The sequence below is a fragment of the Elephas maximus genome, chromosome 1 (assembly GCF_024166365.1).
Source record: "Elephas maximus indicus isolate mEleMax1 chromosome 1, mEleMax1 primary haplotype, whole genome shotgun sequence".
Lineage (NCBI taxonomy): Eukaryota > Metazoa > Chordata > Mammalia > Proboscidea > Elephantidae > Elephas > Elephas maximus.
The window spans coordinates 87,717,373-87,723,372 of record NC_064819.1 but is presented as its reverse complement, the minus strand read 5'-3'; positions in this window follow the sequence as shown (position 1 = coordinate 87,723,372).

The window sequence follows — 6,000 nt, the reverse complement described above, 5'->3', positions numbered from 1 at the left end:
CAAGGTACAGCTGCAGTGCCCTCCCACCAAGGTGCTATAGGAATAGAGACACACCTACCTCACTGACACTTGGGGGAAGCCTGTCAGCACCCTGCCCCCCTGGAGTGTGAACCCCAGCTGTTAATAGAATCTGGTGCACACAACTATCACCACTACTTCTCAAGGTGGATAGGTGTTAGGGTGCAGCACACACTTGACCCAAAATCAGATTCTACTCAAGAATAGTGAATGGACTCAGGCATATATCTCTGGCAACAGCCCAAACCAGCTGGTAATAGGTCATAAGTAAGTCAAGGGCTACAACAAACAAGACAGCACAATCTAGTAGCCCATCCACGTATATTGAAAGAAAACAAAAAAAGACTCAGTGAGCAATTACAGAAGAAACCACTGCTATATCTTAGTGATGGCTCAGAGACAGCAGTCAATATCAAACCACATAAAGAAGCAGACCATGACAGCTTCTACAACCCCCCAAACAAAAGAATCAAAATCTTTCCCAAATGAAGATACAATCCTGGAATTATCAGATACAGAATATAAAAAACTAATTTACAGAATGCTTCAAGACATCAGAAATGAAATAAGGCAAACTGCAGAAAAAGCCAAGGAACACACTGATAAAACAGTTGAAGAACTCAAAAAGATTATTCAAGAACATAGTGGAAAAATTAATAAGTTGCAAGAATCCATAGAGAGACAGCATGCAGAAATCCAAAAGATTAATAATAAAATTACAGAATTAGACAACACAATAGGAAGTCAGAGGAGCAGACTCGAGCAATTAGAATGCAGACTGGGAAATCTGGAGGACCAGGGAATTAACACCAACATAGCTGAAAAAAAATCAGATAAAAGAATTAAAAAAAATGAAGAAACCCTAAGAATCATGTGGGACTCTATCAAGAAGGATAACTTGCAGGTGATTGGAGTCCCAGAACGGGGAGGGAGGACAGAAAACACAGAGAAAATAGTTGAAGATCTGCTGACAGAAAACTTCCCTGACATCATGAAAGACGAAAGGATATCTATCCAAGATGCTCATCGAACCCCATTAAAGATTGATCCAAAAAGAAAAACACCAAGACATATTATCATCAAACTTGCCAAAACCAAAGATAAAGAGAACATTTTAAAAGCAGGCAGGGAGAAAAGAAAGGTCTCCTTCAAGGGAAAATCAATAAGTCCAGACTACTCAGCAGAAACCATGGAGGCAAGAAGGCAATGGGATGACATATACAGAACACTGAAGGAGAAAAACTGCCAGCCAAGGATCATATATCCAGCAAAACTCTCTCTGAAATATGAAGGTGAAATTAATTTACAGATAAACACAAGCTTAGAGAATTTGCAAAAACCAAACCAAAGCTACAAGAAATACTAAAGGATATTGTTTGGGCAGAAAACCAATAATATCAGATACCAGCACAACACAAGGTCACAAAACAGAACATCCTGATATCAACTCAAATAGGGAAATCACCAAAACAAATTAAGATTAATTAAAAAAAAAAGCTCATAACAGGGAATCATTGAAGTCAATATGTAAAAGATTACAATAATCAAAAAGAGGGGCTAAATACAGGAGGCATAGAACTTCCATATGGAGAGTGATACAAGGCAATATAGGACAATACAAGTTAGGTTTTTACTTAGAAAAATAGGGGTAAATATTAAGGTAACCACAAAGAGGTATAACAACTCCATAACTCAAGATAAAAGCCAAGAAAAATGTAACAACTCAACAAACATAAAGTCAAATACTACGAAAATGAGCATCTCACAATTTACTAAGAAAAAAGTCTCAGCACAAAAAAATAAGTGGAAAAATGAAACTGTCAACAACACACATAAAAAGGCATCAAAATGACAACACTAGACACTTATTTATCTATAATTACGCTGTATGTAAATGGACTAAATGCACCAATAAAGAGACAGAGAGTCTCGGACTGGATAAAGAAACACGATCCATCTATATGCTGCCTACAAGAGACACACCTTAGACTTAGAAACACAAACAAACTAAAACTCAAAGGATGGAAAAAAATATATCAAGCAAACAATAAGCAAAAAAGAAGAGGAGTAGCAATATTAATTTCTGACAAAATAGACTTTAGACTTAAATCCACCACAAAGGATAAAGAAAGACACTACATAATGATAAAAGGGACAATTGATCAGGAAGACATAACCATATTAAATATTTATGCATGCAATGACAGGGCTGCAAGATACATAAATCAAATTTTAACAGAACTGAAAAGTGAGATAAACACCTCCACAATTATAGTAGGAGACTTCAACACACCACTTTCGGAGAAGGACAGAATATCCAGTAAGAAACTCAATAGAGACACGGAAGACCTACTTACAACAATCAACAAACTTGACCTCATTGACTTATACAGAACTCTCCACCCAACTCCTGCAAAGTATACTTTTTTTTCTAGTGCACATGGAACATTCTCTAGAATAGACCACATATTAGGTCATAAAACAAACCTTTGCAGAATCCAAAACATCGAAGTATTACAAAGCATCTTCTCAGACCACAAGGCAATGAAACTAGAAATAAATAACAGAAAAACTAGGGAAAAGAAATCAAATACTTGGAAACTGAACAATACCCTCCTGAAAAAAGACTGGGTTATAGAAGACATCAAGGAGGGAATAAGGAAATTCATAGAATGCAACGAGAATGAAAATACTTCCTATCAAAACCTTTGGGACACAGCAAAAGCAGTGCTCAGAGGCCAATTTATATCGATAAATGCACACATACAAAAGGAAGAAAGAGCCCAAATCAGAGAACTGTCCGTACAACTTGAACAAATAGAAAGTGAGCAACAAAAGAATCCATCAGTCACCAGAAGAAAACAAATAATAAAAATTAGAGCTGAACTAAATGAATTAGAGAACAGAAAAACAATTGAAAGAATTAACAAAGCCAAAAGCTGGTTCTCTGAAAAAATTAACAAAATTGATAAACCATTGGCTAGACTGACTAAAGAAATACAGGAAAGGAAACAAATAACCCGAATAAGAAACGAGAAGGACCACATCACAACAGACCCAACTGAAATAAAAGAATCATATCAGATTATTATGAAAAATTGTACTCTAACAAATTTGCAAACGTAGAAGAAATGGATGAATTCCTGGAAAAACACTACCTACCTAAACTAACACATTTAGAAGTAGAACAACTAAATAGACCCATAACAAAAAAAGAGATTGAAATAGTAATCAAAAAACTCCCAACAAAGAAAAAGCCCTGGCCCGGACGGCTTCACTGCAGAGTTCTACGAAACTTTAAGGTGATAGAGAAACAAATCACCAACTTCATATGGAAGGGAAAGAAGCCTCGGATAAGCAAAGCATTACTGAAACAGAAGAAGAAAATGGGAGGCCTCACTCTATCTGATTTCAGAAGCTATTATACAGCCACAGTAGTCAAAACAGCCTGGTATTGGTACAACAACAGGCACATAGACCAGTGGAACAGAATTGAGAATCCAGATATAAATCCATCCACATATGAGCAGCTGATATTTGACAAAGGACCAGTGTCAGTTAATTGGGGAAAAGATAGTCTTTTGAACAAATGGTGCTGGCATAACTGGATATCCATTTGCAAAAGAATGAAACAGGACCCATACCTCACATCATGCACAAAAATTAACTCCAAGTGGATCAAAGACCTAAACATAAAGACTAAAACGATAAAGATCATGGAAGAAAAAATAAGGACAACCTTAGGAGCCCTAATACAAGCCATAAGCAGAATACAAAACATTACCAAAAATGACGAAGAGAAACCGGATACCTGGAAGCTCCTAAAAATCAAACACCTATGCTCATCTAAAGACTTCACCAAAAGAGTAAAAAGACCACCTACAGGTTGGGAAAAAATTTGCAGCTGTGACATCTCCGACCAGCACCTGATCTCTAAAATCTATATGATTCTGTCAAAACTCAACCACAAAAAGACAAACAACCCAATCAAGAAGTGGGCAAAGGATATGAACACACACTTCACTAAAGAAGATATTCAGGCAGCTAACAGATACATGAGAAAATGCTCTCGATCATTAGCCATTAGAGAAATGCAAATTAAAACCACGATGAGATTCCATCTCACTCCAACAAGGCTGGCATTAATCCCAAAAACACAAAAGAATAAATGTTGGAGAGGCTGGGGAGAGATTGGAACTCTTATACACTGCTGGTGGGAATGTAAAATGGTACAATCACTTTGGAAATCTATCTGGCATTATCTTAAACTGTTAGAAATAGAACTACCATACAACCCAGAAATCCCACTCCTCAGAATATACCCTAGAGAAACAAGAGCCTTCACAGAAACAGATATATGCGCACCCATGTTTATTGCAGCTCTGTTTACAATAGCAAAAAGTTGGAAGCAACCGAGGTGTCCATCAACGGATGAATGGGTAAATAAATTGTGGTAGATTCACACAATGGAATACTATGCATCGGTAAAGAACAGTGACGAATCTGTGAAACATTTCATAACATGGAGGAACCTGGAAGGCATTATGCTGAGCGAAATTAGTCAGAGGCAAAAGGACAAATTTTGTATAAGACCACTATTATAAGATCTTGAGAAATAGTATCTGAGAAGAACACATACTTTTGTGGTTACGAGGGGGGGAGGGAGGGAGAGGGTTTTTTACTGATTAACTAGTAGATAAGAACTGTTTTAGGTGAAGGGAAGGACAACACTCAATACATGGAAGGTCAGCTCAATTGGACTGGACCAAAAGCAAAGAAGTTTCCGGGATATAATGAATGCTTCAAAGGTCAGCGGAGCAAGGGCGGGGGTTTGGGGACCATGGTTTAAGGGGACTTCTAAGTCAATTGGCAAAATAATTCTATTATGAAAACATTCTGCATCCCACTTTGAAATGTGGCATCTGGGGTCTTAAATGCTCACAAGCGGCCATTTAAGATGCATCAATTGGTCTCAACTCACCTGGAGCAAAGGAGAATGAAGAACACCAAGGACACACGACAACTAAGAGCCCAAGAGACAGAGAGGGCCACATGAACCACAGACCGACATCATCCTGAGACCAGAAGAACTAGTTGGTGCCCGGCCACAATAGATGACTGCCCTGACAGGGAGCACAACAGAGAACCCCTGAGGGAGCAGGAGATCAGTGGGATGCAGACCCCAAATTCGCATAAAAAGACCATACTTAATGGTCTGACTGAGACTAGAGGAATCCCAGAGGTCATGGTCCCCAAACCTTCTGTTGGCACAGGACAGGAACCATCCCCGAAGACAAGTCATCAGACATGAAAGGGACTGGACAGTGGGTAGGAGAGAGATGCTGATGAAGAGTGAGCTAATTATATCAGGTGGACACTTGAGACTGTGTTGACCTCTCCTGTCTGGAGGGGGGATGGGAGGATAGAGAGAGTTGGAAGCTGGCAAAATCGTCATGAAAGGAGAGACTGGAAGGGCTGACTCATTAGGGGAAGAGCAAGTGGGAGTACAGAGTAAGATGTATATAAACTTACATGTGACAGTCTGACTTGATTTGTAAACGTTCACTTGAAGCTCAATAAAAGTTAATAAAAAAAAGAAGATGGAAGGAATACACAGAGTCACTGTACTAAAAAGAGTTGGTTGACTTACAACCACTTCAGGAGGCAGCATATGCTCAGGAACCAGTGGTACTGAAGGAAGAAGTCCAAACTGCCCTCAAGGCACTGGATAAAAACAAGTGTCCAAGAATATCTACCTGGCCGACTAACTGGAAGATATCTATATTCATGCCTATTCCAAAGAAAGGTGATCCAACCAAATACAGAGATTATTGAACAACATCATTAACATCACATGCAAGTAAAATTTTGCTTAAGATTGTTCAAAAGCGGCTGCAGCAGTCCATCAACAGGTTGTTGCCAGAAATTCAAGCTGGATTCAAAAGAGGGTGTGGGAATAGGGATATCATTGCTGAGGTCAGA